Source organism: Pseudorca crassidens, assembly GCF_039906515.1.
Source record: "Pseudorca crassidens isolate mPseCra1 chromosome 1 unlocalized genomic scaffold, mPseCra1.hap1 SUPER_1_unloc_5, whole genome shotgun sequence".
Lineage (NCBI taxonomy): Eukaryota > Metazoa > Chordata > Mammalia > Artiodactyla > Delphinidae > Pseudorca > Pseudorca crassidens.
In genome coordinates, this window is record NW_027135942.1 from 1,357,695 (window position 1) to 1,382,967 (window position 25,273).

The 25,273-nt window shown below is 43.5% G+C and overlaps 1 long non-coding RNA gene across 1 annotated transcript in view; it reads right to left on the bottom strand.

The window, feature by feature from the left end:
• Window positions 1-25,273, bottom strand: part of LOC137217937 (uncharacterized) — a 791,001-nt gene that overhangs the window by 601,868 nt on the left and 163,860 nt on the right. The window lies entirely within an intron of this gene.

Consider the following 25,273-nt stretch of genomic DNA (forward strand, 5'->3'; position numbering starts at 1 on the left):
TGATCCAATGTGTGATCGGGAAACGTGTTCAAATGTGTCTCAGTTTTCGTCCCCTGGTACTCGGGTGCAACATTCCAGACGCTTTACTAACACTCTCCCCACTTGGAGAGTCAGTGCCTTTAACCTCCTGCTTGGCCCAGTTTGCAATTTCTGCGGAAAATGAACAGGAATAGGGAGAAACAATGAGAGACTAGCTGGAGGTGTCTGGACGGGCAAATTTAACTCTCATTTCCCACCAGGAAGAGGAATTAACCAAAGGCTCAGCGAGCCATGCCGGAACCACACTAGGGCCTGAAGCAATCCTGCGGTGTTGCGGCCAGCTCACAAGAAAGCGAGTTGAAGAAAGGAGCTCAGGGGCACTGTAATTCACAAACCTGCAGAGTTATAAATGACAGCTATCGTCCAAAAATATATTGAAGTAAGGCTGCCAAGAGGACTTGAAAGCGGGGAAGAATTGCAGGAAACCGATTTCAGGAGGTAGACTGGAATTGCATGTAAAGCATAGGAAAAGAGGCAGAACGTCCACAATGATGCACTTGGCCAAAAAGGGCGTATGCGTTTTTTCCTGAATATATTCAGGAAAAAACGCATACGCCCTTTTTGGCCAACCAAGCAAGCTTGCAAAGGAAATCTGCACTACAATGAAGTCTCACTGCCCCCCGGTCAAAAGGGCCATCTGAAAAAAGTGTAAAATCCAGAAAAGCAGGACAGGCCATGGAGAACTGGGAGCCTTGTTATGCTGATGGGCGGGATGTAAATTGCCAACAGCCACTCTGGAGAAGTGTATGGTGTTTCCTGAAACATCTAAAAAACAAAGCAACAGAGCCTAGGGCACTTCCACTTATGGTCCTATAGATTAGGGAAATTAAAATCAAAAAGACACAGCCACCCCAAAGTTTGGGACGGCTCTGTTTACAAGAACCTCATTTACGGTACAAGTTCAATATCGCAGAAAGCGAAAAATGGATAAAGAAGTTGTGGTACTTACGTACAATGCAATATCACTCAGCAATGAAATCTATGTCATCAGGCCAGTAGCAGCATAATGAGTGGATTCAGGTACGATGATTCTAAGTGAAATAAGTCACACAGAAAAAGAAACATCATAAGATATCACTAATACACGGAATGTAAACTTGGCTACACAGGAACTGAATTACAAAACAGAATAGGGTCTCAAATGTAGAAAACCAATATATCCTTGCTTAAGGGGAAAGGTGAGTTGGGGTGCTGCATAAAACCAGAGATTGAAATTAGCACAGATACATTTCCATAAGTCAAATATGTAATAGACCAGAGCTACTGCTAGCTCAACGAAGTGGACTCAACACCACATATTAAACGCCTAAGAATATACCTGACGAGTAAGAATCTTAAAACCTATGGATTTATATGTCTCTGAAAGAGAATCCAGCGTGTGTACAGGGCATAAACGCAGCAGTGATAGGATTGGTGAAGTTCGGTGAGCAAATGCAGACCCTTTGAAGTCATATTGCATGGTACCCATTCCATGGGTCTCAACTCTCCAGGTTTAAGGGATTCTTCCTTCAGCTAAAACATGCATGTGGAACCCAGAGTATGATCCACCATGTGATCGGGAAACGTGTTCAAATGTGTCTCAGTTTTCGTCCCCTGGTACTCGGGTGCAACATTCCAGACGCTTTACTAACACTCTCCCCACTTGGAGAGTCAGTGCCTTTAACCTCCTGTTTGGCCCAGTTTGCAATTTCTGTGGAAAATTAACAGGAATAGGGAGAACCAATGAGAGACTAGCTGGAGGTGTCTGGACGGGTAAATTGAACTCTCATTTCCCACCAGGAAGAGGAATTAACCAAAGGCTCAGCGAGCCATGCCAGAACCACACTAGGGCCTGAAGCAATCCTGCGGTGTTGTGGCCAGCTCACAAGAATGCGAGTTGAAGAAAGAAGCTCAGGGGCCCTGTAATTCACAAACCTGCAGAGTTATAAATGACAGCTATCGTCCAAAAATATATTGAAGTAAGGCTGCCAAGAGGACTTGAAAGCGGGGCAGAATTGCAGGAATCCGATTTCAGGAGGTAGACTGGAATTGCATGTAAAGCATAGGAAAAGAGGCAGAACGTCCACAATGATGCACTTGGCCAAAAAGGGCGTATGCGTTTTTTCCTGAATATATTCAGGAAAAAACGCATACGCCCTTTTTGGCCAACCAAGCAAGCTTGCAAAGGAAATCTGCACTACAATGAAGTCTCACTGCCCCCCGGTCAAAAGGGCCATCTGAAAAAAGTGTAATATCCAGAAAGGCAGGACAGGCCATGGAGAACTGGGAGCCTTCTTATGCTGATGGGTGGGATGTAAATTGCAAACAGCCACTCTGGAGAAGTGTATGGTGTTTCCTGAAACATCTAAAAAACAAAGCAACAGAGCCTAGGGCACTTCCACTTATGGTCCTATAGCTTAGGGAAATTAAAATTAAAAAGACACAGCCACCCCAAAGTTTGGGACGGCTCTGTTTACAAGAACCTCGTTTACGGTACAAGTTCAATATCGCAGAAAGCGAAAAATGGATAAAGAAGTTGTGGTACTAACGTACAATGCAATTTCACTCAGCAATGAAATCTCTGTCATCAGGCTCATAGCAGCATAATGAGTGGATTCAGGTACGATGATTCTAAGTGAAATATGTCACACAGAAAAAGAAACATCATAAGATATCACTAATACACGGAATGTAAACTTGGCTACACAGGAACTGAATTACAAAACAGAATAGGGTCTCAAATGTAGAAAACCAACTTATGCTTGCTTAAGGGGAAAGGTGAGTTGGGGTGCTGCATAAAACCAGAGATTGAAATTAACACAGATACCTTTCCATAAGCCAAATATGTAATAGACAAGAGCTACTGCTTGCTCAACGAAGTGGACTCAACACCCCATATTAAACGCCTAAGAATATACCTGACTAGTAAGAATCTTAAAACCTATGGATTTATATGTCTCAGAAAGAGAATCAAGCTTGTTTACAGCGACATAAACGCAGCAGTGATAGGATTGGTGAGGTTCGGTGAGCAAATGCAGACCCTTTGAAGTCATATTGCATGGTACCCATTCCATGGTTCTCAACTCTCCAGGTTTAAGGGATTCTTCCTTCAGCTAAAACATGCATGTGGAACCCAGAGTATGATCCACCGTGTGATCGGGAAACGTGTTCAAATGTGTCTCAGTTTTCGTCCCCTGGTACTCGGGTGCAACATTCCAGACGCTTTACTAAGACTATCCCCACTTGGAGAGTCAGTGCCTTTAACCTCCTCTTTGGCCCAGTTTGCAATTTCTGCGGAAAATGAACAGGAATAGGGAGAACCAATGAGAGACTAGCTGGAGGTGTCTGGACGGGCAAATTTAACTCTCATTTCCCACCAGGAAGAGGAATTAACCAAAGGCTCAGCGAGCCATGCCGGAACCACACTAGGGCCTGAAGCAATCCTGCGGTGTTGTGGCCAGCTCACAAGAAAGCGAGTTGAAGAAAGGAGCTCAGGGGCACTGTAATTCACAAACCTGCAGAGTTATAAATGACAGCTATCATCCAAAAATATATTGAAGTAAGGCTGCCAAGAGGACTTGAAAGCAGGGCAGAATTGCAGGAAACCGATTTCAGGAGGTAGACTGGAATTGGATGTAAAGCATAGGAAAAGAGGCAGAACGTCCACAATGATGCACTTGGCCAAAAAGGGCGTATGCGTTTTTTCCTGAATATATTCAGGAAAAAACGCATCCGCCCATTTTGGCCAACCAAGCAAGCTTGCAAAGGAAATCTCCACTACAATGAAGTCTCACTGCCCCCCGGTCAAAAGGGCCATCTGAAAAAAGTGTAAAATCCAGAAAAGCAGGACAGGCCATGGAGAACTGGGAGCCTTGTTATGCTGATGGGCGGGATGTAAATTGCCAACAGCCACTCTGGAGAAGTGTATGGTGTTTCCTGAAACATCTAAAAAACAAAGCAACAGAGCCTAGGGCACTTCCACTTATGGTCCTATAGATTAGGGAAATTAAAATCAAAAAGACACAGCCACCCCAAAGTTTGGGATGGCTCTGTTTACAAGAACCTCATTTACGGTACAAGTTCAATATCGCAGAAAGCGAAAAATGGATAAAGAAGTTGTGGTACTTACGTACAATGCAATATCACTCAGCAATGAAATCTATGTCATCAGGCCAGTAGCAGCATAATAAGTGGATTCAGGTACGATGATTCTAAGTAAAATAAGTCACACAGAAAAAGAAACATCATAAGGTATCACTAATACACGGAATGTAAACTTGGCTACACAGGAACTGAATTACAAAACAGAATAGTGTCTCAAATGTAGAAAACCAACTTATGCTTGCTTAAGGGGAAAGGTGAGTTGGGGTGCTGCATAAAACCAGAGATTGAAATTAGCATAGATACCTTTCCATAAGCCAAATATGTAATAGACAAGAGCTACTGCTTGCTCAACGAAGTGGACTCAACACCCCATATTAAACGCCTAAGAATATACCTGACTAGTAAGAATCTTAAAACCTATGGATTTATATGTCTCCGAAAGAGAATCCAGCGTGTGTACAGGGCATAAACGCAGCAGTGATAGGATTGGTGAGGTTCGGTGAGCAAATGCAGACCCTTTGAAGTCATATTGCATGGTACCCATTCCATGCGTCTCAACTCTCCAGGTTTAAGGGATTCTTCCTTCAGCTAAAACATGCATGTGGAACCCAGAGTATGATCCACCATGTGATCGAGAAACGTGTTCAAATGTGTCTCAGTTTTCGTCCCCTGGTACTCGGGTGCAACATTCCAGACGCTTTACTAACACTCTCCCCACTTGGAGAGTCAGCGCCTTTATCCTCCTGTTTGGCCCAGTGTGCAATTTCTGCGGAAAATGAACAGGAATAGGGAGAACCAATCAGAGACTAGCTGGAGGTGTCTGGACGGGCAAATTTAACTCTCATTTCCCACCAGGAAGAGGAATTAACCAAAGGCTCAGCGAGCCATGCCGGAACCACCCTAGGGCCTGAAGCAATCCTGCGGTGTTGCGGCCAGCTCACAAGAAAGCCAGTTGAAAAAAGGAGCTCAGGGGCACTGTAATTTACAAACCTTCAGAGTTATAAATGACAGCTATCGTCCAAAAATATATTGAAGTAAGGCTGCCAAGAGGACTTGAAAGCGGGGAAGAATTGCAGGAAACCGATTTCAGGAGGTAGACTGGAATTGCATGTAAAGCATAGGAAAAGAGGCAGAACGTCCACAATGATGCACTTGGCCAAAAAGGGCGTATGCGTTTTTTCCTGAATATATTCAGGAAAAAACGCATACACCCTTTTTGGCCAACCAAGCAAGCTTGCAAAGGAAATCTGCACTACAATGAAGTCTCACTGCCCCCCCGGTCAAAAGGGCCATCTGAAAAAAGTGTAAAATCCAGAAAGGCAGGACAGGCCATGGAGAACTGGGAGCCTTGTTATGCTGATGGGCGGGATGTAAACTGCCAACAGCCACTCTGGAGAAGTGTATGGTGTTTCCTGAAACATCTAAAAAACAAAGCAACAGAGCCTAGGGCACTTCCACTTATGGTCCTATAGATTAGGGAAATTAAAATCAAAAAGACACAGCCACCCCAAAGTTTGGGACGGCTCTGTTTACAAGAACCTCATTTACGGTACAAGTTCAATATTGCAGAAAGTGAAAAATGGATAAAGAAGTTGTGGTACTTACGTACAATGCAATACCACTCAGCAATGAAATCTATGTCATCAGGCCAGTAGCAGCATAATGAGTGGATTCAGGTACGATGATTCTAAGTGAAATAAGTCACACAGAAAAAGAAACATCATAAGATATCACTAATACACGGAATGTAAACTTGCCTACACAGGAACTGAATTACAAAACAGAATAGGGTCTCAAATGTAGAAAACCAACTTATGCTTGCTTAAGGGGAAAGGTGAGTTGGGGTGCTGGATAAAACCAGAGATTGAAATTAGCACAGATACATTTCCATAAGTCAAATATGTAATAGACAAGAGCTACTGCTTGCTCAATGAAGTGGACTCAACACCCCATATTAAACGCCTAAGAATATACCTGACTAGTAAGAATCTTAAAGCCTATGGATTTATATGTCTCCGAAAGATAATCAAGCATGTGTACAGTGGCATAAACGCAGCAGTGATAGGATTGGTGAGGTTCGGTGACTAAATGCAGACCCTTTGAAGTCATATTGCATGGTACCCATTCAATGCGTCTCAACTCTCCAGGTAAGGGATTCTTCCTTCAGCTAAAACATTCATGTGGAACCCAGAGTATGATCCACCGTGTGATCGGGAAACGTGTTCATATGTGTCTCAGTTTTCGTCCCCTGGTACTCGGGTGCAACATTCCAGACGCTTTACTAACACTCTCCCCACTTGGAGAGTCAGTGCCTTTAACCTCATGTTTGGCCCACTTTGCAATTTCTCTGGAAAATTAACAGGAATAGGGAGAACCAATGACAGACTAGCTGGAGGTGTCTGGACGGGCAAATTTAACTCTCATTTCCCACCAGGAAGAGGAATTAACCAAAGGCTCAGCGAGCCATGCCGGAACCACACTAGGGCCTGAAGCAATCCTGCGGTGTTGCGGCCAGCTCACAAGAAAGCGAGTTGAAGAAAGAATCTCAGGGGCACTGTAATTCACAAACCTGCAGAGTTATAAATGACAGCTATCATCCAAAAATATATTGAAGTAAGGCTGCCAAGAGGACTTGAAAGCGGGGCAGAATTGCAGGAAACCGATTTCAGGAGGTAGACTGGAATTGCATGAAAAGCATAGGAAAAGAGGCAGAACGTCCACAATGATGCACTTGGCCAAAAAGGGCGTATGCGTTTTTTCCTGAATATATTCAGGAAAAAACGCATACGCGATTTTTGGCCAACGAAGCAAGCTTGCAAAGGAAATCTGCACTACAATGAAGTCTCACTGCCCCCCCGGTCAAAAGGGCCATCTGAAAAAAGTGTAAAATCCAGAAAGGCAGGACAGGCCATGGAGAACTGGGAGCCTTCTTATGCTGATGGGTGGGATGTAAATTGCAAACAGCCACTCTGGAGAAGTGTATGGTGTTTCCCGAAATATCTAAAAAACAAAGCAACAGAGCCTAGGGCACTTCCACTTATGTTCCTATAGCTTAGGGAAATTAAAATCAAAAAGACACAGCCACCCCAAAGTTCGGGACGGCTCTGTTTACAAGAACCTCGTTTACGGTACAAGTTCAATATCGCAGAATGCGAAAAATGGATAAAGAAGTTGTGGTACTTACGTACAATGCAATATCACTCAGCAATGAAATCTATGTCATCAGGACAGTAGCAGCATAATGAGTGGATTCAGGTACAATGATTCTAAGTGAAATAAATCACACAGAAAAAGAAACATCATAAGGTATCACTAATACACGGAATGTAAACATGGCTAAACAGGAACTGAATTACAAAACAGAATAGGGTCTCAAATGAAGAAAACCAACTTACGCTTGCTTAAGAGGAAAGGTGAGTTGGGGTGCTGCATAAAACCAGAGATTGAAATTAGCACAGATACCTTTCCATAAGCCAAATATGTAATAGACAAGAGCTACTGCTTGCTCAACGAAGTGGACTCAACACCCCATATTAAACGCCTAAGAATATACCTGACTAGTAAGAATCTTAAAACCTATGGATTGATATGTCTCCGAAAGAGAATCAAGCGTGTGTACAGCGGCATAAACGCAGCAGTGATAGGATTGGTGAGGTTCGGTGAGCAAATGCAGACCCTTTGAAGTCATATTGCATGGTACCCATTCCATGGTTCTCAACTCTCCAGGTTTAAGGGATTCTTCCTTCAGCTAAAACATGCATGTGGAACCCAGAGTATGATCCACCATGTGATCGGGAAACGTGTTCAAATGTGTATCAGTTTTCGTCCCCTGGTACTCGGGTGCAACATTCCAGACGCTTTACTAACACTCTCCCCACTTGGAGACTCAGTGCCTTTAACCTCCTGTTTGGCCCAGTTTGCAATTTCTGTGGAAAATTAACAGGAATAGGGAGAACCAATGACAGACTAGCTGGAGGTGTCTGGACGGGCAAATTTAACTCTCATTTCCCACCAGGAAGAGGAATTAACCAAAGGCTCAGCGAGCCATGCCGGAACCACACTAGGGCCTGAAGCAATCCTGCGGTGTTGCGGCCAGCTCACAAGAAAGCCAGTTGAAAAAAGGAGCTCAAGGGCACTGTAATTCACAAAGCTTCAGAGTTATAAATGACAGCTATCGTCCAAAAATATATTGAAGTAAGGCTGCCAAGAGGACTTGAAAGCGGGGCAGAATTGCAGGAAACCGATTTCAGGAGGTAGACTGGAATTGCATGTAAAGCATAGGAAAAGAGGCAGAACGTCCACAATGATGCACTTGGCCAAAAAGGGCGTATGCGTTTTTTCCTGAATATATTCAGGAAAAAACGCATACGCCCTTTTTGGCCAACCAAGCAAGCTTGCAAAGGAAATCTGCACTACAATGAAGTCTCACTGCCCCCCGGTCAAAAGGGCCATCTGAAAAAAGTGTAAAATCCAGAAAGGCAGGACAGGCCATGGAGAACTGGAGCCTTGTTATGCTGATGGGCGGAATGTAAATTGCCAACAGCCACTCTGGAGAAGTGTATGGTGTTTCCTGAAACATCTAAAAAACCAAAGTAACAGAGCCTAGGGCACTTCCACTTATGGTCCTATATATTAGGGAAATTAAAATCAAAAAGACACAGCCACCCCAAAGTTTGGGACGGCTCTGTTTACAAGAACCTCATTTACGGTACAAGTTCAATATCGCAGAAAGCGAAAAATGGATAAAGAATTTGTGGTACTTACGTACAATGCAATATCACTCAGCAATGAAATCTATGTCATCAGGCCAGTAGCAGCATAATGAATGGATTCATGTACGATGATTCTAAGTAAAATAAGTCACACAGAAAAAGAAACATCATAAGGTATCACTAATACACGGAATGTAAACTTGGCTACACAGGAACTGAATTACAAAACAGAATAGGGTCTCAAATGTAGAAAACCAACTTATGCTTGCTTAAGGGGAAAGGTGAGTTGGGGTGCTGCATAAAACCAGAGATTGAAATTAGCATAGATACCTTTCCATAAGTCAAATATGTAATAGACAAGAGCTACTGCTTGCTCAACGAAGTGGACTAAACACCCCTATTAAACGCCTAAGAATATACCTGACTACTAAGAATCTTAAAACCTATGGATTTATATGTCTCCAAAAGAGAATCCAGCGTGTGTACAACGGCATAAACGCAGCAGTGATAGGATTGGTGAGGTTCGGTGAGCAAATGCAGACCCTTTGAAGTCATATTGCATGGTACCCATTCCATGGTTCTCAACTCTCCATGTTTAAGGGATTCTTCCTTCAGCTAAAACATGCATGTGGAACCCAGAGTATGATCCACCGTGTGATCGGGAAACGTGTTCAAATGTGTCTCAGTTTTCGTCCCCTGGTACTCGGGTGCAACATTCCAGACGCTTTACTAACACTCTCCCCACTTGGAGAGTCAGTGCCTTTAACCTCCTGTTTGGCCCAGTTTGCAATTTCTGCGGAAAATGAACAGGAATAGGGAGAACCAATGAGAGACTAGCTGGAGGTGTCTGGACGGGCAAATTTAACTCTCATTTCCCACCAGGAAGAGGAATTAACCAAAGGCTCAGCGAGCCATGCCGGAACCACACTAGGGCCTGAAGCAATCCTGCGGTGTTGCGGCCAGCTCACAAAAAAGCCAGTTGAAAAAAGGAGCTCAGGGGCACTGTAATTCACAAAGCTTCAGAGTTATAAATGACAGCTATCGTCCAAAAATATATTGAAGTAAGGCTGCCAAGAGGATTTGAAAGCGGGAAGAATTGCAGGAAACCGATTTCAGGAGGTAGACTGGAATTGCATGTAAAGCATAGGAAAAGAGGCAGAACGTCCACAATGATGCACTTGGCCAAAAAGGGCGTATGCGTTTTTTCCTGAATATATTCCTGAATATATTCAGGAAAAAACGCATACGCCCTTTTTGGCCAACCAAGCAAGCTTGCAAAGGAAATCTGCACTACAATGAAGTCTCACTGCCCCCCGGTCAAAAGGGCGATCTGAAAAAAGTGTAAAATCCAGAAAGGCAGGACAGGCCATGGAGAACTGGGAGCCTTCTTATGATGATGGGCGGGATGTAAATTGCCAACAGCCACTCTGGAGAAGTGTATGGTGTTTCCTGAAACATCTAAAAAACAAAGCAACAGAGCCTAGGGCACTTCCACTTATGGTCCTATAGATTAGGGAAATTAAAATCAAAAAGACACAGCCACCCCAAAATTTGGGACGGCTCTGTTTACAAGAACCTCATTTACGGTACAAGTTCAATATTGCAGAAAGCGAAAAATGGATAAAGAAGTTGTGGTACTTATGTACAATGCAATACCACTCAGCAATGAAATCAATGTCATCAGGCCAGTAGCAGCATAATGAGTGGATTCAGGTACGATGATTCTAAGTGAAATAAGTCCCACAGAAAAAGAAACATCATAAGATATCACTAATACACGGAATGTAAACTTGCCTACACAGTAACTGAATTACAAAACAGAATAGGGTCTCAAATGTAGAAAAACAACTTATGCTTGCTTAAGGGGAAAGGTGAGTTGGGGTGCTGCATAAAACCAGAGATTGAAATTAGCACAGATACCTTTCCATAAGCCAAATATGTAATAGACAAGAGCTACTGCTTGCTCAACGAAGTGGACTCAACACCCCATATTAAACGCCTAAGAATATACCTGACTAGTAAGAATCTTAAAGCCTATGGATTTATATGTCTCCGAAAGAGAATCAAGCGTGTGTACAGCGGCATAAACGCAGCAGTGATAGGATTGGTGAGGTTCGGTGAGCAAATGCAGACCCTTTGAAGTCATATTGCATGGTACCCATTCCATGCGTCTCAACTCTCCAGGTAAGGGATTATTCCTTCAGCTAAAACATGCATGTGGAACCCAGAGTATGATCCACCGTGTGATCGGGAAACGTGTTCATATGTGTCTCAGTTTTCGTCCCCTGGTACTCGGGTGCAACATTCCAGACGCTTTACTAACACTCTCCCCACTTGGAGAGTCAGTGCCTTTAACCTCCTGTTTGGCCCAGTTTGCAATTTCTGTGGAAAATTAACAGGAATAGGGAGAACCAATGAGAGACTAGCTGGAGGTGTCTGGACGGGCAAATTTAACTCTCATTTCCCACCAGGAAGAGGAATTAACCAAAGGCTCAGCGAGCCATGCCGAAACTACACTAGGGCTTGAAGCAATCCTGCGGTGTTGCGGCCAGCTCACAAGAAAGCGAGTTGAAGAAAGAAGCTCAGGGGCACTGTAATTCACAAACCTGCAGAGTTATAAATGACAGCTGTCATCCAAAAATATATTGAAGTAAGGCTGCCAAGAGGACTTGAAAGCGGGGCAGAATTGCAGGAAACCGATTTCAGGAGGTAGACAGGAATTGCATGAAAAGCATAGGAAAAGAGGCAGAACGTCCACAATGATGCACTTGGCCAAAAAGGGCGTATGCGTTTTTTCCTGAATATATTCAGGAAAAAACGCATACGCCCTTTTTGGCCAACCAAGCAAGCTTGCAAAGGAAATCTGCACTACAATGAAGTCTCACTGCCCCCCGGTCAAAAGGGCCATCTGAAAAAAGTGTAAAATCCAGAAAGGCAGGACAGGCCATGGAGAACTGGGAGCCTAGTTAGGCTGATGGGCGGGATGTAAATTGCCAACAGCCACTCTGGAGAAGTGTATGGTGTTTCCTGAAACATCTAAAAACCAAAGCAACAGAGCCTAGGGCACTTCCACTTATGGTCCTATAGATTAGGGAAATTAAAATCAAAAAGACACAGCCACCCCAAAGTTTGGGACGGCTCTGTTTACAAGAACCTCATTTACGGTACAAGTTCAATATTGCAGAAAGCGAAAAATGGATAAAGAAGTTGTTGTATTTACGTACAATGCAATACCACTCAGCAATGAAATCTATGTCATCAGGCCAGTAGCAGCATAATGAGTGGATTCAGGTACGATGATTCTAAGTGAAATAAGTCACACAGAAAAAGAAACATCATAAGATATCACTAATACACGGAATGTAAACTTGCCTACACAGGAACTGAATTACAAAAGAGAATAGGGTCTCAAATGTAGAAAACCAACTTATGCTTGCTTAAGGGGAAAGGTGAGTTGGGGTGCTGCATAAAACCAGAGATTGAAATTAGCACAGATACCTTTCCATAAGCCAAATATGTAATAGACAAGAGCTACTGCTTGCTCAACGAAGTGGACTCAACACCCCATATTAAACGCCTAAGAATATACCTGACTAGTAAGAATCTTAAAGCTTATGGATTTATATGTCTCCAAAAGAGAATCAAGCGTGTGTACAGCGGCATAAACGCAGCAGTGATAGGATTGGTGAGGTTCGGTGAGCAAATGCAGACCCTTTGAAGTCATATTGCATGGTACCCATTCCATGGTTCTCAACTCTCCAGGTTTAAGGGATTCTTCCTTCAGCTAAAACATGCATGTGGAACCCAGAGTATGATCCACCGTGTGATCGGGAAACGTGTTCAAATGTGTCTCAGTTTTCGTCCCCTGGTACTCGGGTGCAACATTCCAGACGCTTTACTAACACTCTCCCCACTTGGAGAGTCAGGGCCTTTAACCTGCTGTTTGGCCCAGTTTGCAATTTCTGCGGAAAATGAACAGGAATAGGGAGAACCAATGAGAGACTAGCTGGAGGTGTCTGGACGGGGAAATTTAACTCTCATTTCCCACCAGGAAGAGGAATTAACCAAAGGCTCAGCGAGCCATGCCGGAACCACACTAGGGCCTGAAGCAATCCTGCGGTGTTGCGGCCAGCTCACAAAAAAGCCAGTTGAAAAAAGGAGCTCAGGGGCACTGTAATTCACAAACCTGCAGAGTTATAAATGACAGCTATCGTCCAAAAATATATTGAAGTAAGGCTGCCAAGAGGACTTGAAAGCAGGGAAGAATTGCAGGAAACTGATTTCTGGAGGTAGACTGGAATTGCATGTAAAGCATAGGAAAAGAGGCAGAACGTCCACAATGATGCACTTGGCCAAAAAGGGCGTATGCGTTTTTTCCTGAATATATTCCTGAATATATTCAGGAAAAAACGCATACGCCCTTTTTGGCCAACCAAGCAAGCTTGCAAAGGAAATCTGCACTACAATGAAGTCTCACTGCCCCCCGGTCAAAAGGGCCATCTGAAAAAAGTGTAAAATCCAGAAAGGCAGGACAGGCCATGGAGAACTGGGAGCCTAGTTAGGCTGATGGGCGGGATGTAAATTGCCAACAGCCACTCTGCAGAAGTGTATGGTGTTTCCTGAAACATCTAAAAAACAAAGCAACAGAGCCTAGGGCACTTCCACTTATGGTCCTATAGATTAGGGAAATTAAAATCAAAAAGACACAGCCACCCCAAAGTTTGGGACGGCTCTGTTTACAAGAACCTCATTTACGGTACAAGTTCAATATTGCAGAAAGCGAAAAATGGATAAAGAAGGTGTGGTACTTACGTACAATGCAATACCACTCAGCAATGAAATCTATGTCATCAGGCCAGTAGCAGCATAATGAGTGGATTCAGGTACGATGATTCTAAGTGAAATAAGTCACACAGAAAAAGAAACATCATAAGATATCACTAATACACGGAATGTAAACTTGCCTACACAGGAACTGAATTACAAAAGAGAATAGGGTCTCAAATGTAGAAAACCAACTTATGCTTGCTTAAGGGGAAAGGTGAGTTGGGGTGCTGCATAAAACCAGAGATTGAAATTAGCACAGATACCTTTCCATAAGCCAAATATGTAATAGACAAGAGCTACTGCTTGCTCAACGAAGTGGACTCAACACCCCATATTAAACGCCTAAGAATATACCTGACTAGTAAGAATCTTAAAACTTATGGATTTATATGTCTCCAAAAGAGAATCAAGCGTGTGTACAGCGGCATAAACGCAGCAGTGATAGGATTGGTGAGGTTCGGTGAGCAAATGCAGACCCTTTGAAGTCATATTGCATGGTACCCATTCCATGGTTCTCAACTCTCCAGGTTTAAGGGATTCTTCCTTCAGCTAAAACATGCATGTGGAACCCAGAGTATGATCCACCGTGTGATCGGGAAACGTGTTCAAATGTGTCTCAGTTTTCGTCCCCTGGTACTCGGGTGCAACATTCCAGACGCTTTACTAACACTCTCCCCACTTGGAGAGTCAGGGCCTTTAACCTGCTGTTTGGCCCAGTTTGCAATTTCTGCGGAAAATGAACAGGAATAGGGAGAACCAATGAGAGACTAGCTGGAGGTGTCTGGACGGGCAAATTTAACTCTCATTTCCCACCAGGAAGAGGAATTAACCAAAGGCTCAGCGAGCCATGCCGGAACCACACTAGGGCCTGAAGCAATCCTGCGGTGTTGCGGCCAGCTCACAAAAAAGCCAGTTGAAAAAAGGAGCTCAGGGGCACTGTAATTCACAAAACTGCAGAGTTATAAATGACAGCTATCGTCCAAAAATATATTGAAGTAAGGCTGCCAAGAGGACTTGAAAGCGGGGAAGAATTGCAGGAAACTGATTTCAGGAGGTAGACTGGAATTGCATGTAAAGCATAGGAAAAGAGGCAGAACGTCCACAATGATGCACTTGGCCAAAAAGGGCGTATGCGTTTTTTCCTGAATATATTCCTGAATATATTCAGGAAAAAACGCATACGCCCTTTTTGGCCAACCAAGCAAGCTTGCAAAGGAAATCTGCACTACAATGAAGTCTCACAGCCCCCCGGTCAAAAGGGCCATCTGAAAAAAGTGTAAAATCCAGAAAGGCAGGACAGGCCATGGAGAACTGGGAGCCTTCTTATGCTGATGGGCGGGATGTAAATTGCCAACAGCCACTCTGGAGAAGTGTATGGTGTTTCCTGAAACATCTAAAAAACAAAGCAACAGAGCCTAGGGCACTTCCACTTATGGTCCTATAGATTAGGGAAATTAAAATCAAAAAGACACAGCCACCCCAAAGTTTGGGACGGCTCTGTTTACAAGAACCTCATTTACGGTACAAGTTCAATATTGCAGAAAGCGAAAAATGGATAAAGAAGTTGTGGTACTTACGTACAATGCAATACCGCTCAGCAATGAAATCTATGTCATCAGGGCAGTAGCAGCATAATGAGTGGATTCAGGTACGATGATTCTAAGTGAAATAAGTCACACAGAAAAAGAAACATCATAAGATATCACTAATACACGGAATGTAAACTTGCCTACACAGGAACTGAATTACAAAACAGAATAGGGTCTCAAATGTAGAAAACCAACTTATGCTTGCTTAAGGGGAAAGGTGAGTTGGGGTGCTGCATAAAACCAGAGATTGAAATTAGCACAGATACCTTTCCATAAGCCAAATATGTAATAGACAAGAGCTACTGCTTGCTCAACGAAGTGGACTCAACACCCCATATTAAACGCCTAAGAATATACCTGACTAGTAAGAATCTTAAAGCCTATAGATTTATATGTCTCCGAAAGAGAATCAAGCATGTGTACAGCGGCATAAACGCAGCAGTGATAGGATTGGTGAGGTTCGGTGAGCAAATGCAGACCCTTTGAAGTCATATTGCATGGTACCCATTCCATGCGTCTCAACTCTCCAGGTAAGGGATTCTTCCTTCAGCTAAAACATGCATGTGGAACCCAGAGTATGATCCACCGTGTGATCGGGAAACGTGTTCATATGTGTCTCAGTTTTCGTCCCCTGGTACTCGGGTGCAACATTCCAGACGCTTTACTAACACTCTCCCCACTTGGAGAGTCAGTGCCTTTAACCTCCTGTTTGGCCCAGTTTGCAATTTCTGTGGAAAATTAACAGGAATAGGGAGAACCAATGACAGACTAGCTTGAGGTGTCTGGACGGGCAAATTTAACTCTCATTTCCCACCAGGAAGAGGAATTAACCAAAGGCTCAGCGAGCCATGCCGAAACTACACTAGGGCTTGAAGCAATCCTGCGGTGTTGCGGCCAGCTCACAAGAAAGCGAGTTGAAGAAAGAAGCTCAGGGGCACTGTAATTCACAAACCTGCAGAGTTATAAATGACAGCTATCATCCAAAAATATATTGAAGTAAGGCTGCCAAGAGGACTTGAAAGCGGGGCAGAATTGCAGGAAACCGATTTCAGGAGGTAGACTGGAATTGCATGAAAAGCATAGGAAAAGAGGCAGAACGTCCACAATGATGCACTTGGCCAAAAAGGGCGTATGCGTTTTTTCCTGAATATATTCAGGAAAAAACGCATACGCCCTTTTTGGCCAACCAAGCAAGCTTGCAAAGGAAATCTGCACTACAATGAAGTCTCACTGCCCCCCGGTCAAAAGGGCCATCTGAAAAGAGTGTAAAATCCAGAAAGGCAGGACAGGCCATGGAGAACTGGGAGCCTTCTTATGCTGATGGGCGGGATGTAAATTGCCAACAGTCACTCTGGAGAAGTGTATGGTGTTTCCTGAAACATCTAAAAAACAAAGCAACAGAGCCTAGGGCACTTCCACTTATGGCCCTATAGATTAGGGAAATTAAAATCAAAAAGACACAGCCACCCCAAAGTTTGGGACGGCTCTGTTTACAAGAACCTCATTTACGGTACAAGTTCAATATTGCAGAAAGCGAAAAATGGATAAAGAAGTTGTGGTACTTACGTACAATGCAATACCGCTCAGCAATGAAATCTATGTCATCAGGCCAGTAGCAGCATAATGAGTGGATTCAGGTACGATGATTCTAAGTGAAATAAGTCACACAGAAAAAGAAACATCATAAGATATCACTAATACACGGAATGTAAACTTGCCTACACAGGAACTGAATTACAAAAGAGAATAGGGTCTCAAATGTAGAAAACCAACTTATGCTTGCTTAAGGGGAAAGGTGAGTTGGGGTGCTGCATAAAACCAGAGATTGAAATTAGCACAGATACCTTTCCATAAGCCAAATATGTAATAGACAAGAGCTACTGCTTGCTCAACGAAGTGGACTCAACACCCCATATTAAACGCCTAAGAATATACCTGACTAGTAAGAATCTTAAAACCTATGGATTGATATGTCTACGAAAGAGAATCAAGCGTGTGTACAGCGGCATAAACGCAGCAGTGATAGGATTGGTGAGGTTCGGTGAGCAAATGCAGACCCTTTGAAGTCATATTGCATGGTACCCATTCCATGCGTCTCAACTCTCCAGGTAAGGGATTATTCCTTCAGCTAAAACATGCATGTGGAACCCAGAGTATGATCCACCGTGTGATCGGGAAACGTGTTCATATGTGTCTCAGTTTTCGTCCCCTGGTACTCGGGTGCAACATTCCAGACGCTTTACTAACACTCTCCCCACTTGGAGAGTCAGTGCCTTTAACCTCCTGTTTGGCCCAGTTTGCAATTTCTGTGGAAAATTAACAGGAATAGGGAGAACCAATGAGAGACTAGCTGGAGGTGTCTGGACGGGCAAATTTAACTCTCATTTCCCACCAGGAAGAGGAATTAACCAAAGGCTCAGCGAGCCATGCCGAAACTACACTAGGGCTTGAAGCAATCCTGCGGTGTTGCGGCCAGCTCACAAGAAAGCGAGTTGAAGAAAGAAGCTCAGGGGCACTGTAATTCACAAACCTGCAGAGATATAAATGACAGCTGTCATTTAAAAATATATTGAAGTAAGGCTGCCAAGAGGACTTGAAAGCGGGGCAGAATTGCAGGAAACCGATTTCAGGAGGTAGACAGGAATTGCATGAAAAGCATAGGAAAAGAGGCAGAACGTCCACAATGATGCACTTGGCCAAAAAGGGCGTATGCGTTTTTTCCTGAATATATTCAGGAAAAAACGCATACGCCCTTTTTGGCCAACCAAGCAAGCTTGCAAAGGAAATCTGCACTACAATGAAGTCTCACTGCCCCCCGGTCAAAAGGGCCATCTGAAAAAAGTGTAAAATCCAGAAAGGCAGGACAGGCCATGGAGAACTGGGAGCCTAGTTAGGCTGATGGGCGGGATGTAAATTGCCAACAGCCACTCTGGAGAAGTGTATGGTGTTTCCTGAAACATCTAAAAACCAAAGCAACAGAGCCTAGGGCACTTCCACTTATGGTCCTATAGATTAGGGAAATTAAAATCAAAAAGACACAGCCACCCCAAAGTTTGGGACGGCTCTGTTTACAAGAACCTCATTTACGGTACAAGTTCAATATTGCAGAAAGCGAAAAATGGATAAAGAAGTTGTTGTATTTACGTACAATGCAATACCACTCAGCAATGAAATCTATGTCATCAGGCCAGTAGCAGCATAATGAGTGGATTCAGGTACGATGATTCTAAGTGAAATAAGTCACACAGAAAAAGAAACATCATAAGATATCACTAATACACGGAATGTAAACTTGCCTACACAGGAACTGAATTACAAAACAGAATAGGGTCTCAAATGTAGAAAACCAACTTATGCTTGCTTAAGGGGAAAGGTGAGTTGGGGTGCTGCATAAAACCAGAGATTGAAATTAGCACAGATACCTTTCCATAAGTCAAATATGTAATAGACAAGAGCTACTGCTTGCTCAATGAAGTGGACTCAACACCCCATATTAAACGCCTAAGAATATACCTGACTAGTAAGAATCTTAAAGCCTATGGATTTATATGTCTCCGAAAGATAATCAAGCATGTGTACAGTGGCATAAACGCAGCAGTGATAGGATTGGTGAGGTTCGGTGACTAAATGCAGACCCTTTGAAGTCATATTGCATGGTACCCATTCAATGCGTCTCAACTCTCCAGGTAAGGGATTCTTCCTTCAGCTAAAACATTCATGTGGAACCCAGAGTATGATCCACCGTGTGATCGGGAAACGTGTTCATATGTGTCTCAGTTTTCGTCCCCTGGTACTCGGGTGCAACATTCCAGACGCTTTACTAACACTCTCCCCACTTGGAGAGTCAGTGCCTTTAACCTCCTGTTTGGCCCACTTTGCAATTTCTGTGGAAAATTAACAGGAATAGGGAGAACAAATGACAGACTAGCTGGAGGTGTCTGGACGGGCAAATTTAACTCTCTTTTCCCACCAGGAAGAGGAATTAACCAAAGGCTCAGCGAGCCATGCCGAAACTTCACTAGGGCCTGAAGCAATCCTGCGGTGTTGCGGCCAGCTCACAAGAAAGCGAGTTGAAGAAAGAATCTCAGGGGCACTGTAATTCACAAACCTGCAGAGTTATAAATGACAGCTATCATCCAAAAATATATTGAAGTAAGGCTGCCAAGAGGACTTGAAAGCGGGGCAGAATTGCAGGAAACCGATTTCAGGAGGTAGACTGGAATTGCATGAAAAGCATAGGAAAAGAGGCAGAACGTCCACAATGATGCACTTGGCCAAAAAGGGCGTATGCGTTTTTTCCTGAATATATTCAGGAAAACACGCATACGCGATTTTTGGCCAACGAAGCAAGCTTGCAAAGGAAATCTGCACTACAATGAAGTCTCACTGCCCCCCCGGTCAAAAGGGCCATCTGAAAAAAGTGTAAAATCCAGAAAGGCAGGACAGGCCATGGAGAACTGGGAGCCTTCTTATGCTGATGGGTGGGATGTAAATTGCAAACAGCCACTCTGGAGAAGTGTATGGTGTTTCCCGAAATATCTAAAAAACAAAGCAACAGAGCCTAGGGCACTTCCACTTATGTTCCTATAGCTTAGGGAAATTAAAATCAAAAAGACACAGCCACCCCAAAGTTCGGGACGGCTCTGTTTACAAGAACCTCGTTTACGGTACAAGTTCAATATCGCAGAAAGCGAAAAATGGATAAAGAAGTTGTGGTACTTACGTACAATGCAATATCACTCAGCAATGAAATCTATGTCATCAGGACAGTAGCAGCATAATGAGTGGATTCAGGTACAATGATTCTAAGTGAAATAAATCACACAGAAAAAGAAACATCATAAGGTATCACTAATACACGGAATGTAAACATGGCTAAACAGGAACTGAATTACAAAACAGAATAGGGTCTCAAATGAAGAAAACCAACTTACGCTTGCTTAAGAGGAAAGGTGAGTTGGGGTGCTGCATAAAACCAGAGATTGAAATTAGCACAGATACCTTTCCATAAGCCAAATATGTAATAGACAAGAGCTACTGCTTGCTCAACGAGGTGGACTCAACACCCCATATTAAACGCCTAAGAATATACCTGACTAGTAAGAATCTTAAAACCTATGGATTGATATGTCTCCGAAAGAGAATCAAGCGTGTGTACAGCGGCATAAACGCAGCAGTGATAGGATTGGTGAGGTTCGGTGAGCAAATGCAGACCCTTTGAAGTCATATTGCATGGTACCCATTCCATGGTTCTCAACTCTCCAGGTTTAAGGGATTCTTCCTTCAGCTAAAACATGCATGTGGAACCCAGAGTATGATCCACCATGTGATCGGGAAACGTGTTCAAATGTGTATCAGTTTTCGTCCCCTGGTACTCGGGTGCAACATTCCAGACGCTTTACTAACACTCTCCCCACTTGGAGACTCAGTGCCTTTAACCTCCTGTTTGGCCCAGTTTGCAATTTCTGTGGAAAATTAACAGGAATAGGGAGAACCAATGACAGACTAGCTGGAGGTGTCTGGACGGGCAAATTTAACTCTCATTTCCCACCAGGAAGAGGAATTAACCAAAGGCTCAGCGAGCCATGCCGGAACCACACTAGGGCCTGAAGCAATCCTGCGGTGTTGCGGCCAGCTCACAAGAAAGCCAGTTGAAAAAAGGAGCTCAGGGGCACTGTAATTCACAAAGCTTCAGAGTTATAAATGACAGCTATCATCCAAAAATATATTGAAGTAAGGCTGCCAAGAGGACTTGAAAGCGGGGCAGAATTGCAGGAAACCGATTTCAGGAGGTAGACTGGAATTGCATGTAAAGCATAGGAAAAGAGGCAGAACGTCCACAATGATGCACTTGGCCAAAAAGGGCGTATGCGTTTTTTCCTGAATATATTCAGGAAAAAACGCATACGCCCTTTTTGGCCAACCAAGCAAGCTTGCAAAGGAAATCTGCACTACAATGAAGTCTCACTGCCCCCCGGTCAAAAGGGCCATCTGAAAAAAGTGTAAAATCCAGAAAGGCAGGACAGGCCATGGAGAACTGGAGCCTTGTTATGCTGATGGGCGGAATGTAAATTGCCAACAGCCACTCTGGAGAAGTGTATGGTGTTTCCTGAAACATCTAAAAAACCAAAGTAACAGAGCCTAGGGCACTTCCACTTATGGTCCTATATATTAGGGAAATTAAAATCAAAAAGACACAGCCACCCCAAAGTTTGGGACGGCTCTGTTTACAAGAACCTCATTTACGGTACAAGTTCAATATCGCAGAAAGCGAAAAATGGATAAAGAATTTGTGGTACTTACGTACAATGCAATATCACTCAGCAATGAAATCTATGTCATCAGGCCAGTAGCAGCATAATGAATGGATTCATGTACGATGATTCTAAGTAAAATAAGTCACACAGAAAAAGAAACATCATAAGGTATCACTAATACACGGAATGTAAACTTGGCTACACAGGAACTGAATTACAAAACAGAATAGGGTCTCAAATGTAGAAAACCAACTTATGCTTGCTTAAGGGGAAAGGTGAGTTGGGGTGCTGCATAAAACCAGAGATTGAAATTAGCATAGATACCTTTCCATAAGTCAAATATGTAATAGACAAGAGCTACTGCTTGCTCAACGAAGTGGACTAAACACCCCTATTAAACGCCTAAGAATATACCTGACTACTAAGAATCTTAAAACCTATGGATTTATATGTCTCCAAAAGAGAATCCAGCGTGTGTACAACGGCATAAACGCAGCAGTGATAGGATTGGTGAGGTTCGGTGAGCAAATGCAGACCCTTTGAAGTCATATTGCATGGTACCCATTCCATGGTTCTCAACTCTCCATGTTTAAGGGATTCTTCCTTCAGCTAAAACATGCATGTGGAACCCAGAGTATGATCCACCGTGTGATCGGGAAACGTGTTCAAATGTGTCTCAGTTTTCGTCCCCTGGTACTCGGGTGCAACATTCCAGACGCTTTACTAACACTCTCCCCACTTGGAGAGTCAGTGCCTTTAACCTCCTGTTTGGCCCAGTTTGCAATTTCTGCGGAAAATGAACAGGAATAGGGAGAACCAATGAGAGACTAGCTGGAGGTGTCTGGACGGGCAAATTTAACTCTCATTTCCCACCAGGAAGAGGAATTAACCAAAGGCTCAGCGAGCCATGCCGGAACCACACTAGGGCCTGAAGCAATCCTGCGGTGTTGCGGCCAGCTCACAAAAAAGCCAGTTGAAAAAAGGAGCTCAGGGGCACTGTAATTCACAAAGCTTCAGAGTTATAAATGACAGCTATCGTCCAAAAATATATTGAAGTAAGGCTGCCAAGAGGATTTGAAAGCGGGAAGAATTGCAGGAAACCGATTTCAGGAGGTAGACTGGAATTGCATGTAAAGCATAGGAAAAGAGGCAGAACGTCCACAATGATGCACTTGGCCAAAAAGGGCGTATGCGTTTTTTCCTGAATATATTCCTGAATATATTCAGGAAAAAACGCATACGCCCTTTTTGGCCAACCAAGCAAGCTTGCAAAGGAAATCTGCACTACAATGAAGTCTCACTGCCCCCCGGTCAAAAGGGCGATCTGAAAAAAGTGTAAAATCCAGAAAGGCAGGACAGGCCATGGAGAACTGGGAGCCTTCTTATGCTGATGGGCGGGATGTAAATTGCCAACAGCCACTCTGGAGAAGTGTATGGTGTTTCCTGAAACATCTAAAAAACAAAGCAACAGAGCCTAGGGCACTTCCACTTATGGTCCTATAGATTAGGGAAATTAAAATCAAAAAGACACAGCCACCCCAAAATTTGGGACGGCTCTGTTTACAAGAACCTCATTTACGGTACAAGTTCAATATTGCAGAAAGCGAAAAATGGATAAAGAAGTTGTGGTACTTATGTACAATGCAATACCACTCAGCAATGAAATCAATGTCATCAGGCCAGTAGCAGCATAATGAGTGGATTCAGGTACGATGATTCTAAGTGAAATAAGTCCCACAGAAAAAGAAACATCATAAGATATCACTAATACACGGAATGTAAACTTGCCTACACAGTAACTGAATTACAAAACAGAATAGGGTCTCAAATGTAGAAAAACAACTTATGCTTGCTTAAGGGGAAAGGTGAGTTGGGGTGCTGCATAAAACCAGAGATTGAAATTAGCACAGATACCTTTCCATAAGCCAAATATGTAATAGACAAGAGCTACTGCTTGCTCAACGAAGTGGACTCAACACCCCATATTAAACGCCTAAGAATATACCTGACTAGTAAGAATCTTAAAGCCTATGGATTTATATGTCTCCGAAAGAGAATCAAGCGTGTGTACAGCGGCATAAACGCAGCAGTGATAGGATTGGTGAGGTTCGGTGAGCAAATGCAGACCCTTTGAAGTCATATTGCATGGTACCCATTCCATGCGTCTCAACTCTCCAGGTAAGGGATTATTCCTTCAGCTAAAACATGCATGTGGAACCCAGAGTATGATCCACCGTGTGATCGGGAAACGTGTTCATATGTGTCTCAGTTTTCGTCCCCTGGTACTCGGGTGCAACATTCCAGACGCTTTACTAACACTCTCCCCACTTGGAGAGTCAGTGCCTTTAACCTCCTGTTTGGCCCAGTTTGCAATTTCTGTGGAAAATTAACAGGAATAGGGAGAACCAATGAGAGACTAGCTGGAGGTGTCTGGACGGGCAAATTTAACTCTCATTTCCCACCAGGAAGAGGAATTAACCAAAGGCTCAGCGAGCCATGCCGAAACTACACTAGGGCTTGAAGCAATCCTGCGGTGTTGCGGCCAGCTCACAAGAAAGCGAGTTGAAGAAAGAAGCTCAGGGGCACTGTAATTCACAAACCTGCAGAGTTATAAATGACAGCTGTCATCCAAAAATATATTGAAGTAAGGCTGCCAAGAGGACTTGAAAGCGGGGCAGAATTGCAGGAAACCGATTTCAGGAGATAGACAGGAATTGCATGAAAAGCATAGGAAAAGAGGCAGAACGTCCACAATGATGCACTTGGCCAAAAAGGGCGTATGCGTTTTTTCCTGAATATATTCAGGAAAAAACGCATACGCCCTTTTTGGCCAACCAAGCAAGCTTGCAAAGGAAATCTGCACTACAATGAAGTCTCACTGCCCCCCGGTCAAAAGGGCCATCTGAAAAGAGTGTAAAATCCAGAAAGGCAGGACAGGCCGTGGAGAACTGGGAGCCTTCTTATGCTGATGGGCGGGATGTAAATTGCCAACAGCCACTCTGGAGAAGTGTATGGTGTTTCCTGAAACATCTAAAAAACAAAGCAACAGAGCCTAGGGCACTTCCACTTATGGCCCTATAGATTAGGGAAATTAAAATCAAAAAGACACAGCCACCCCAAAGTTTGGGACGGCTCTGTTTACAAGAACCTCATTTACGGTACAAGTTCAATATTGCAGAAAGCGAAAAATGGATAAAGAAGTTGTGGTACTTACGTACAATGCAATACCGCTCAGCAATGAAATCTATGTCATCAGGCCAGTAGCAGCATAATGAGTGGATTCAGGTACGATGATTCTAAGTGAAATAAGTCACACAGAAAAAGAAACATCATAAGATATCACTAATACACGGAATGTAAACTTGCCTACACAGGAACTGAATTACAAAAGAGAATAGGGTCTCAAATGTAGAAAACCAACTTATGCTTGCTTAAGGGGAAAGGTGAGTTGGGGTGCTGCATAAAACCAGAGATTGAAATTAGCACAGATACCTTTCCATAAGCCAAATATGTAATAGACAAGAGCTACTGCTTGCTCAACGAAGTGGACTCAACACCCCATATTAAACGCCTAAGAATATACCTGACTAGTAAGAATCTTAAAACCTGTGGATTGATATGTCTACGAAAGAGAATCAAGCGTGTGTACAGCGGCATAAACGCAGCAGTGATAGGATTGGTGAGGTTCGGTGAGCAAATGCAGACCCTTTGAAGTCATATTGCATGGTACCCATTCCATGCGTCTCAACTCTCCAGGTAAGGGATT